Source organism: Felis catus, chromosome C2 (assembly GCF_018350175.1).
Source record: "Felis catus isolate Fca126 chromosome C2, F.catus_Fca126_mat1.0, whole genome shotgun sequence".
NCBI lineage: Eukaryota > Metazoa > Chordata > Mammalia > Carnivora > Felidae > Felis > Felis catus.
In genome coordinates, this window is record NC_058376.1 from 155,822,469 (window position 1) to 155,835,351 (window position 12,883).

At 47.3% G+C, this 12,883-nt stretch overlaps 1 long non-coding RNA gene across 2 annotated transcripts in view; it reads right to left on the minus strand.

Annotated features, from left to right (window-relative positions):
* The window catches only part of LOC111562325, a 202,153-nt gene that overhangs the window by 153,340 nt on the left and 35,930 nt on the right, over window positions 1-12,883 (minus strand). The window lies entirely within an intron of this gene.

A 12,883-nucleotide genomic window follows, 5' to 3' on the forward strand; every position in this document is an offset into this window, starting at 1 on the left:
ACGGAAGTGGGAAACCACACTGTTTCTGAAGTAGAAGTCCAACATATCTACAAGATCATGACTTGAGCTGAAGTTGGATGCTCAACTTGCTGAGTCATCTGGATGCCCCAAGGGCCACATATTTAATGGGATGGCAGCTACCCAAGGAGATCCTGGGCAGCAGCTCCAGAGACCAGCCCGGTGTAATGGAATGCACAGGTGATATCTCATGGATGTCTGGCTTGGCCAAGTACACAGGATTCTCCAGTTCTGAGTGTCGTCTTCTGAAGAACTGAGGAATCTTTGGAAAACATTAACATTCAAGCTGCCCTGAGCCCTTGGGGCACCTGGGTGGCTCAGTTGGTTGGGTGTCCAAACTCTTGATTTCAGCTCAGGTCATGATTTCACAATCATGGGACTGGCCCTGCACCTGGCCTCACATGGGGTCCACATGGGGCCTGGAGCTTGCTTGAGATTCTTTCTTTCCCTCTCCCTCTTCCCCTCCCCTACACACATGTGAGCTCCCTCAATCTCTCTTGAAGAAGAGAGAAAAAGAAAGAAAGAAAGAAAGAAAGAAAGAAAGAAAGAAAGAAAGAAAGAAAGAAAGAGAGAGAGAAAGAAGGAGAGAAAGGAGAGAAAGGAGAGAGAGAGAGAGAGAGAAAGAAAGAAAGAAAGAGAAAGAAAGAGAAAGAAAAAGAGACAGAAAGACAGACAGAAAGAAAAGAAAAGAAAAGAAAAGAAAAGAAAAGAAAAGAAAAGAAAAGAAAAGAAAAGAAAGAAAAGAAAGAAAGAAAAGAAAGAAAGAGAAAGATAGATGCCCTGAGGTCTCTTATTTGCCACAGTGTTTCCTGTAATTTTCTTCAATTACTTCTCTTAAAGTGGCACAATGGGAAGGTCATGGTGAGCTCCATTTTAAAGTAACTTTTCTTAAAGGTGTGTATCAGATAAGGAAGACGAAAACAAGGGGAACAACTAGTATTTATGGAACTTTAGGTACCAGGCATTGTTCCAGGTATTTAGCAACCACCTGAGGGAGGGATTTGAAAACCTGTTACAGGGATGAACAACGAGAACCTGGAGAGACTGTGAGCTTCACAGACCACACAACCAGGATATATTTGTAGTGCAATTCCTGGAGTCATGCTTTCATGTGTAGACACACTAAATACCGGATGGATGGATGGATGGATGGATGGATGGATGGATGGATGGATGGAGTGATGACAAACAGAGCACACCTATACAGCTCATATGCATTTTTTTTCCTCTTACCTTCTCCCCTAGTTGTGTTTCATTGTTTATTGTGCTCTGTTTTGGCTTTTTTTTTTTTAATATGATCAACTTCTGATTACCCATGGTAACAGAAGAGACAGATAACAGAAATAATTGAAAGCAGAAGTCAATCCAGAAATAATTTCTATTTAGTCTGGGGATTTTGTTCATGCCCTTTTAAACAGCAGATTTACCAACCTAATTATATTTTACTTTGGCAAATATTAAAATTATTTTTCATTCCTTAAACACACACCAACTGGTGGTAGGTAAGGTAAAGTGAGACACAGGTGGATGGCAGAAGAAGGCAAGCAGGGACATAAAACTTGACAGCAAAAATTTACAAGCTTTATTACCTTCAAGTGAGTGATGAAGAATTTATTTATAACCCCAGAAAGAGTCCTTTAAATTTAATAAGAAATAATGAGTCCTTTCTCCCTGGATGTTTTTCTATAGTATAGTCTCTAAAGAGATTCTTAAAAATAACTCTGTACAAAGATTTTTGACTTGCCCATTTCCTTAGCAGTAGGTCCTATCTCAATCTTTGGGTGAGAACAAGAGATGATAAAAAAAAAAAAAAAAGACAAGTTGGCTCAAGCTGCCTTCATGGGTCCCCTGGTCATCCTGACTCAAGCTAGTGCCCCGGTAACACTTTCCACTCCCTATCCAACCAAAGGGTAAGTCGGAACCATCCCAACATTCCTACGGATAGGCCAGCAGAATGCAGTAAGATGCTGGGAGAGAGAGTCTAGAACAGCTTCCTCTTTGTAGAGGACTCTCTCAGGGGCCCCTGGGAACATTTACACAACACTGTAAATGAGGTGTGGCGGTGGAACTGAAATAATGGAACGTACACAAATTAACCACCAAGAGCTGGGGAAGAGCAGTACCCTGGGAAAGCAGGATGTCATGTCCTCTAGAAGAAGGCAGAGGAGGATCATCTGGGTCCCGAAGGCTGTGAAAAAGTCCAGCAGACAGTGTGGTCATCCATCTTTTTCCCACACTGCCCCAGGGAGCTTATGCCATTCCATTCCCAGCGCCTCTGCTCAGGACACGGATAATTTCCATGCATCCAACTCTTCCTGAGAATCAGGCAGAGAGGAAAGGAGCTGCCCCCCTTTGGTACCAGGGTTGAGAGTTTGACTTCACATACCCTAACCCTACCCTAACCCAAACCCTACCCCTAACCCTAACCCATGGCACCTGCCCAACCCAAGAGCCTGACCATGGTGTAAGCTCAGCGAAGACTTACCAAATGTCTACTATAAATCTGGGTCTTGGCCTCGTGAAGTTAATGTCCCCTTTTGTGGTGGTTTCTTTGAATGTGTTGCACAGCAGACGTGAACTAGCCAGACCCAGGACAGATGCAAGATGATTCCCGTCTCTCCCTGGAGAGACGCTCCTTGGAGGTGACATGTGGCCCAGGACACCCACTCACCCACTCACTCATTCTCCTGCTAGTGGAAGAGAAGACCTTGCCAAACAGGGCCAAGGCAGACAACAATGAACACTCGGGCAGAGCAACGCTTTTGGGGTCCCGAGAGGCCATCTGTAGGACTCTAAAAAGTCCCCATGGTGTGAGCAGAGGTGGAAAGAGAAAATACAACACGTACCACAAGGGCATACACACTGCTCCTAATTACGTGTTTAATCTATCGATCGAACTTTTAGGTTGAAGATGAATCAGGCTGTGCGCCATTGTGGGGGCTGTTAACCGCTTGCATTCCAGACCTCCCGCCAAGCCCCTGACCTCCGAATGTTGTCCACGACGGAACAGCCTCTGTCACCCAGCCAAGCAGCCATTCATCGGGGAGAGAGATGTTCCGGTGAAAAGATGATGGACAAGGATGTGGCCTGGACTGGAAATGGAGACTGGTACTGGTCACGGCATCAGCCACTTTCCCAGCTGTGCCTCAAGTCCCCCAAGTCACTGAATCACTCTTTTTTTCCAAAGATGGGAGGCGGGACACAATACCCTCCAGGCTCCTGCTTTGTTTGGTGCCTTCTTTCTTTAAGTTTCTTTCTTTATTCAGCTTCTCTTACGCTTCTGTGTCATCACGGCCAAAACTTACCCAACAGCACAGCACATCCCAGATGTGACCATACAATCGAGGGGGCAGTGCAATGGGAGTCCCCTGACTGTGACTCTTTGGGGAAGCAGCACGAGAGCAGGACCGGGAATGGAAAGAGCTCAGAATTTAGAGCAAGAAAGCCTGCATTACCGTCTCCCATTTACCGGCTGTGCAACCCTGGAAAATCCCCTGTCCTGCCTTCTCTAAGCCTCCTTCCCTGATTTATAAACTGGAGATAATAATGCCCGTGAGCAGGTGACATCCTGAGGGCATCTGAAAGGCTGGGCTAAATTATAAAACCAATAAATAATGTATGAGGTCAGTTGTGCAAAAGGCACCTCGGGGACAAAATGCTTCCTGTGCCAGCTGCAAAGAGAGAAACCAATTAGCTTCATTTGTATCCATGGTATTAATTCAGAACACAAACAATAGCGTGGACCAAAGAAGTGTCCGGGAGAAGGGAACACCACTGGAAGGAACCCCGGAAAGTGAGACGCAGAGATCCAACAGTAGACAGCCACATCCCAGGAAGGGGAGACCCACCCCTGAGAACGTGCCAGCTCGGTGGCCACCCAACTATTAGCCCAACGTCAGTGGCCACTGAAACTGTGGAGGCAGGAAGGAGTCATCTCTTAGTCCCCGGTCCCTGCGTGGCTGACCCTCAATCCATTCTGCCCGGACGTCGTTGAGCAAGACATTTGCCTGGTCCTGTTAATCGTTCACCACTGCCAGCGGTCAGTCACGTGCCCCGCCTTCCAAACGCCACCCTAACAGTCCTCCTGGATTTGTGACAGTCTGTAACAGCCCCGCAATCTCTCTTCATGGGTTCTGACACCCCAATTGCTTAGACGGTTTTCTGAAGTTCTCCGTAGTAACGAAGTCTGTTTTGCAACACCTGAGAACAATTTACAGAGCTCTGCCTTCCCTCCTGGATCCTGTGCCTGAAATTCAGGGTTCCCCCTGACGATGAAATATAACTTCGTTTTATTTAACCGCATGATAATGTATTTATTATTTAGATTGGATCGAGGCCTAAAACCGGAGTTTGGGCAAAAGCAGCTATAGGGTGACCCAGGCCTGAACCCATTCATCCGTTCATTTAGCAGCAGTCAGTACCCACAGGCTCCTATGTCATAGAGCCTGCGCTGAGCTTTAAGAACGAATAGGTGAAGAAGGTGACTCCCGTCCCAAGACAGCACCACCAGGGCTCAGATCCTGCCACTGCCACTTGCCTTTCCCTGAACCCTTCTGTGCCTCTAGCTACTTAATCTCTCAGAGCCCTAGGATGGAAATTCTGCTCAAAATGAATTTCTGGGTGGATTGCATGGAAAATGTCTTAGCAGGATGCCAGCTACATAGCACCTCCCCAGTAATTGTTACCCATAAATACTATTTGCGAGGGCCACCCGGGGGGCTCAGTCGGTTAAGCGTCTGCCTTGGGCTCAGGTCACGATCTCACAGTTCGTGAGTTCGGGACCCACATCGGGCTCCGTGCTGACAGCTCGGAGCCTGGAGCCTGCTTCGGGTTCTGTGTCTCCCTGTCTCTGTGTTCCTCCCCTGCTCATGCTCTCTCTCTCACTCGCTCTCAAAAATATACATTAAAAAAATTTTTTTAATACTATGTGTGGTCAGTGGCCTCTGACATGACTCCCGATGAGCCCCACCTCCTAGCGTTCACGTTCTTGCACAGCCTCCTCCCCTTTGGGGTCTGCTCACCCTAGTGACTTCCTTCTAATGAACAGAGAGAGAAAAAGGGTAATGGGATGTTATTTCTGTGATTAGGTCACAAAACAACTTGACTTCCATCTTGTGGGTATTCATTCTCTCTCTCTCTCTCTCTCTCTCTCTCTCTCTCTCACCCTCCCTCCCTCTCTCCCTCATTGTATGCTGTCTTCAATGAGAAGTCAAGGAACTGAAAGTGATCTCAAGCCAACACCCAACAAAGAGCTGAGGCCGAGAGGAAGTGAAATCCTGCCGACAACCACATGAGCGAGCTTGGAAGTAGGTCCTGGTCCAGTTGACCCTGGAGATGATCGCAGCCCCAGATGACACCTTGACTGCACCCTGTGGGAGGAGAGTCCCTGAAGGAGAAGACCGGCTAAGCCATGCCCAGATTCCTGACCCACAGAGACCATGAAATAATACCTAAAGCTTTGAGGCAACTTGCTTTACAGCAAAGGAACAGAGAGTGTGTGGCAGGACAGTAAGAAGGGGCACACTGACGGCCAGATCATCGAGAGCCCAGTAGCCCACACTAAACGTTTGGGCTTCCTCGTGGGGACAATGAGAAGCAGCCAAGTGTTCTTTAAGCAGAGCAGAAACCCCTTCTTAAATCATAAGACAAATATGGAGTCATAAAAAAACATCGTTCAGGAGAAGGAGCCGCAGTGACTTCTTGAGCTGGTATATTTTCCAGGACATAACATTGGAAAACTTCCAGAGAAGGGGGATCTCTTACTTTTAGTCCCTCCGGCTGTTAGGGGATTCATGGCACCAAGTTTAATGGTGAAGAAAAGAAACGAAAGTGAAGTTACTGAAATAAACAATTTCATTAACTTCAAAATCAGTGACTTCAAAATCAATTAAATTTGTAATACCCTTACTGAGGACAGAAGTAGCGAATTAATCACAATGAAAATGAGTTGTTAGGAATACAAAAGGAGTGAGACTTTTGTAAATAACTTTTGGCATTACTGTTTCCTAAATCAATAAAGAGACATCATTTTCTCTCTGCACACCTCTTTCTAAATCCCAAATCAAGATTTTGCAGATACCTGCCTTTGGACTGATCCCATCAATCCATTTGAAAGTGACCTAGTTTTTGCACATGAGCCATAGCATCTCTGTATTTAGGTCTTGTCATTGTAAGACAAAGGCACAGAGATAAGAACACGGTCTCTAAAATAAATAAAAGGAAAACATCTCTGAAGTATTTACCAAAAGGCTCAGTGAGGGGCAATGTGTGCTAGGTTGGGATCAATGAGTGAGGGGCAGTGAGTGCTAGGTTGAGATCAATGAGACGTGCCGTGGGCCTTACTGTTGGAAGAGCATATAACAATTACAGCTCATAGAACTGGATATACCCATTTCTTTGATCAGCATTTTTTGAGCAGTTGCTGTGTGCTGGGCCCCAGACGGCCTCCTCAATACCGGCATTGGAAATCTACGGAACTTTTTTTTTAATTCCAGTGTGATTAACATACAATGTTGTGTTAGTTTCAGGTGTGCAATATAGTGATTCAGCAATTCTGTACCTTACTCCGTACTCATCACTGTTAAGTGTACCTGATGAAATACTACTCAGCCATAAAAAAAGAATGAAATCTTGCTATTTGCAACAACACGGATGGAGGGAGGGCATAATGCAAAGGGAAATAAGTCGGTCAGAGAAAGGGAAATCTGTAGAACTACGATTCGCTTTTTTTTTTCCCCTTGAAGTCATCAGTAGGCCTAGAATAGGAAAAAATTCCCATTTAAGTGACCAGAATCCAAGCCTAACCATGAATTTGCTAAGTTGCGGTTCATTTCAACTCTTAGGGCTCCCAAGAAGAATGCAGGGGCTGTACTCCATCATCCCTAAAACTGACTCCAATTCTAAAAGAGTCAGGATCAACAGCCCCTTGACTGCCCAAATTCAGTTTTATTCCAACTGTAGGAGGATCCCACAGAGCTCATGACTAAAAGGTGGCTCTCCCCATCCTGACAGCCTGCTTCAGAAAACAAGCATCCCCAGCATCCCCAGGACCATGCCGAGAATGTCCTACCACTGATCTTTGCCCAGCTAATCATAAAGGATCCTTGCTCAGCAGAGCAGCTAATGGAGGACACATTGGGAAAAGCAGCCACTGTCTCTTCATTGTAGAGAAGAGTCAAGTGCCCCCCAGAGAGTTACTGACCTGCATCAGGTCACATGGGGCACCCATCTCCACTCTGCCATCACACCAGCAGAGAGCTGGCCTTGAGCTAACACACGTCTCTAAACACCGCCACATCTGATGACCACAGTTCTCATTCCTCCATACGGAGCAATATCACAGAACTCTGGAAGGCCGAGGGTCCCCAGGCTACCTCTGCACCTCCCATTTCCCAGAAAAGAACATCAAAGCCACAGGAAAAAGTGCTGGGATGCTTAGCGACAGGTCAAGGACCAGACTACAGCAGTCAATCCAGTCCCACTCCGCTTCCCAGCCCCCCACCGCACCTGCTCACTCCACAGTCATCTACCGACTGTTCCCTGTATGCCCAGTGTTGTGCCTGGTGCTTTAACCTGACTCAAGCCAAGACGCTGGGCTGAAGTGTCCAATCCTGCACAACTGGGCTGGCTGGGCAGAACCCAGTCTGAGCAAGACCACCTCTCACAGAGGTCTCAGCGGAAAATACGAGCAGAGAAGATAATGACAACAACAAAGCAAGCAACGTCTGTTCCTTTCATATCCTGGATAATCCCTTCCAAGAGCTGAGGACTCCGTACTCTAGTTTTTACCTTTCTCCTTCGCGAGGTATTGCTCACAGCAGCGGGTCCAGTCTAATCTTTGCCGATTCCTCCAAGGGAAGTAGTTGGAGAGGAGGGTGATATTAGCTGATGAGCCGGAATTACTTTAGCTGACTCCTCGGGTGTATAATGCACTTTACTAAATCAGAGATAATGAATTCCACAGAGAGCACATGAGGGGAAGGGAGAAACAAGCACAGGGTCTAAATACACTTTATTTCAAGGGACGCCAAGGGACAGTCAGAGAAAGTTCACCTAAGAAAGGGCCTGGTCCCCTGAATGGACAAAGGAGAACACGGACCTCCATGGTCTGTCTGCCTGACAGTGGTCTCTCCTGGACTTCTTCTCCACTTAGAGTTCCTTTGTCCTTTCAATTTTTTTTTTTAATTTTTTTTTCAACGTTTATTTATTTTTTGGGGGACAGAGAGAGACAGAGCATGAACGGGGGAGGGGCAGAGAGAGAGGGAGACACAGAATCGGAAACAGGCTCCAGGCTCTGAGCCATCAGCCCAGAGCGTGACGCGGGGCTTGAACTCACGGACCGCGAGATCGTGACCTGGCTGAAGTCGGACGCTTAACCGACTGCGCCACCCAGGCGCCCTCAATTTTTTTTATGTTTTTATTTTATTTTAAGAGAGAGACAGGGCTCCTATATCATCTGTGTTGCTCACACCTGGCAGTGTCCTGCACTGAGTGGGCAAGACCAATGGGTAAAAGTAGCAGGCCAATTGTGACCCAGTACCAGAAGGAACATTCTAGGAGCTTGTCAAGCAAGTTGTGGTGGGGCACAAAGCTTCAGATGGGTGCCGATTCTTAGAGATTCTAAGCAGATTCTTTGAGATGGCAGTAGACTTATTACTATTACTTTAGTGGCCCCCAATGAACCACACGTCCAAGTATTTATGTCTTTATGTAGCCCTCTACCACATGGTCTCAGAACTTGGTCATTTGACTACCTTTGTCCAATGGGATGTCCGCAAGCATGACACAAGTGGAGGCTTGGTAAGTGCTTGCACATCGAGGCTTGGAACACTCCCTAGAACCCAGCTACATGCTGTGAAGAAGCCCAGCAGCCGTGTGGAAAGACCCACATGGAAAAGGACAAAGGCCCCCAGCCAACCACCCCAACAAGCCTTCAATCAGCAGGGAGCACCAACTAGCAGCCATGTTGGTGAAGCCACTTGGGGCCTACCAGCCTCCCCATACTCCAGCCGATACCACATGAAGCGAGAGAACTATCTGGTCAGCCCACAGAACCGTGAGAAAGAAACTGTCATTGTTTTTAGCCACTAAGTCTTGGGGTAGTGGGTTACATGGGATAAGCAAAACGAAGCTTAGTCCCGAATCTGGGGTAGGCCCGTTTCCCCGCCCATGCAACTTGTTCAGCCACAACTCAGAAATGGTCCTCAAACCAGAGTTCTTTCTACCACTGCCTCCCAAGCCATGAGAGTCAGTGGCTATGAAAGAACATTGCAAACTCCAAAGGGTCTTGCAGATGTTGTTACTGGCACAGATATCCAGGGTTGCCATTGTTTTCCTCTCCTTTCTACCTGTAATTTTTATTTTTGCCTTGTGTTTCCTCCTGTCTCTCCATGTTTCTTGCTACGATCTTTCAAAATCCTAGTGCTCACTCAAGCACCTCTGGAAGCCAGAGACACTGCTGGCTTCTGATACAGTCCACCTCCTTCTCAGGCTTGAGTTCCAGGCTCAAGACACAACCACACAGCCTTAGAAAATTACTCTGAGTCTTGGTTTTCCCATCTATAGAGTCTGGAAATCACAGCCTGTCTCACAGCGTTCCTCGGAAGACCCCTACCCATCACTTAGGAAGATTCCTGGTAAGGAAGTTTCTGGGAAGAAGGTTTCTCCCCTTCTTCCCCTTCCGCACTTTTTTTTTTAAACTTTGTTTAATGTTTTTGAGAGAGAGACAGAGTGTGAGTGGGGGAGAGGCAGAGAGAGAGGGAGACACAGAATCCGAAGCAGCTCCAGGCTCTAAGCTGTCAGTGCAGAGCCCAATGCGGGGCTCGAACCCATGAACCGCGAGATCACGACCGGAGCTGAAGTTGGCCACTCAACCGACTGACCCACCCGGGCGCCCCTCCCCTTCCCCACTTTTAGCTGCTCATCTGTAACGCATTTCCCGGTGCTCTGGCACCTTACTAACAAGACTCGGGCCACTGGACCCGCTCCTCACTGGACCCAGGGAACAAGCAAGTTGCAACTCTAGGTGAAATGATACTTGAAGTTCTTTGGGGAATTGAGACGATGTGAGCCATCCTGGGTCCTATCCCCTTTCTGGAAAAAAACAAAAACAAAAACAAAAACAAAATTGTGTCCGTTTTCCATGACCCCAGAATACAAATAAGCAGCACCTTTCTTTCACTCAAAAAATAAGACACTTGGTGACAGGACAATAACGGGAAAGGAAGACAGAGAGAGACGCAACGGATAAGAAACATTCACAACAATCTATATTATGAATATATATGTATACTTATATCTCGGTAGGCCCTGTGGAGTTACAGATGAGCTAATTAAAATGCTTATGCTTTTAGCAATGATGTTTATTGAAATCATTTTATAACCCTCCAAATTGAGGTTTGTTTCCAGCTATAATATAATGCTACCTGGAATATTCTGACCTAAATTATTTATGTGCCTAAAAATAGACTGCCTTCCCCCATTACTGACTTTGTGGATGTATCTCAGGATGTGGAAATTTTTGGTGAGCTCAAGCGGCCCTTGCAGGCTTTGCCTGCATCCTCTGTGCCTACGGAGATAGAGACTGAGGATACTGATATAGTAGGAAGCTGTCTCAGGCCCCAGAGGTGAAGTAACCCTCTGGGCAAAGCTGGGTCCGGTTGGATGCTCCTGAATACGGAAGGACTATCAGGAACATAACTGGGATCTAAGTGGATATTCATCACGTCTGGGTTCCGATTCCCACACCACATCCAGCTCTGTTAGGCCCGGAGAGAGACGGTGTGACTACAGAAGTAGAACAAACACTAGGAAGACTTTGGGGGTGATGGAACTGTTCCGAATCCTGATTACGGTGCTAGTTCCAAGAATCTTTAGGTATTTAGGGGCCCCTGGCTGGCTCAGTCGGTTAAGCAGTCGACTCTGGATTTCGGCTCAGGTCATGATCTCAGTCTGTGGGTTCAAGCCCTGTGTTGGGCTCTGTACTGACAGCACGGAACCTAGTCAGGATATTTTCTCTATCTCTCACTCTCTCTCTCTCTCTCTCCCTCCCTCCCTCAAAATAAATAAATAAACTTTAAGAAAATAAAATAAAAATAAATTAAAAACAAGCAAAAAAAAAGAATCTATAGGTATTTAAATTTCTAAAACTGTGCGCCCCCCCCCAAAAAAAGTCAATTCTATTGTATGGTAATTTTAAAATAAAAATAACTAACTAACATTCTGTAGGTTCAGTCGCTGAGAACTCTACCTCCACAGGTTAACCTGAACGGGGCCGCTTGCCCCCAGCTCGGTTACAGGCAGCATCTGCTGTGCACTTGTGCAGGGGCCTCGTAAATAGTGTCACTCCGCCCCCATCTGCCCAGTGGATCCGTTCTCCAGGCTGTAGCTGGGGAGGTCACGTCACGGCCACGCACACAACTTTCAGAGGCGTCCCAGGGTACTTTGGTTTAAACCCACCACCCTTTCTTTCCCTGCCTGCCGGGCTCAGCACGGACCTGGCCCCCGCTGCCCTCTCCAGTCTCACATACCCACAATCCCACGGGCTCACCATGTTCCTGCCATCAGCCACGCTCGTTCTGGAAACACGCACTGTTTCCTCCTCCCGGGATGCTCTTCATGCCTCTGGTTCCTCCCTCTCCTTGCCTGAGTGACTCCCTTCTATCCTTCAGGTCCTAGCTTAAAACGTCCCATCTTCCTTAGCCAGTCACCAGATTAACATTACCAATATCACTTTCCCATGACACGCTGTCCTTTGCCTGTACTGTGCTTATCCCAACCTGTAAGCAGGGGACTGCATGTTTGATGGCTGACTCCGCCCCTCTGGGCTGTAACCTTCACCCCGTGCAAGGCTGTGTGCCACTCGCCCACTGGAGCCAGCCGGCTAGAGCTCATCAGAGAGCATTCAACGAGGTCACCAGCTTGAAAGCAAACCAGTTTGCCCAAAGCCACACAGCTTAGTTAGAGATACACCGCCCTAATTTAGGCTGACTCCCAGTGTAGTGCTCCTTGCATCGCACCCTACCAAAACAAATGCGTGCGTATGTTAGGAATGTGTCAAGTGAGGCGCCCTGGGGGTGGCCGAAGCAAATTCTGAGAAAAGGAACCCTTGAACCCAGTTCACAAAGGTGGAGATTATTAATCATCCTGATTCTCTATTCCTCCATAGAAAGGACTCTCCAAGCTATGCCTAAAAACCAGAGTACAATACAGGAAGTGGAAGCCACGTTAGATGCTTCAAACTAAAAGATATTTAACATATTAAGTCGCTTACCACATATTGGAAAGGCTGGAGAAACGGAAGAGACCGGCATACCACAAGACTATTGAGTTCAAAGACACACCACTGTGACCCTGTGACCCAGAGGTGAGGAAGCTGCTGCTGCTGCCCCCACTATTCCTGCCATAGCTGCCTTGGGGTACCCATGAAGCTGATGACTAGAGAGCGAACTGGGGAGTCCAGCTGCCATAGATGCCTCTAAGCACCCGCATCTTTATTACCTTGCTTGCCAGGGCAACAGAGGTAGGAGGGTGGACTCTGAATCACTTCCACCTTCCAGTTTTGCGTGAGTGCGTGCAATTGGCAGAACCCCATTTATTCACAGAACACTGGCTGCAAAGGAGTCTTGGGAACGTAGTATAATAGCTTCCCAGCCTCCACGTCTGGAAGGAAGATAACAGCAGCTGAGAGAACCAATTCGCTGCGGCTACCACAGTCTACCCCTTCGGCCCTCGTCACCCAAATACACCTTCTGCACAAGTGAATCCCCCCAGCACCACCAGCAACAATGGCCAACATAAGCAACCATCTCTCGTACAAACGGAAGCGTTTCACCTCTCCCCGAGAGGAAAGACCCAAAGTCCTGTG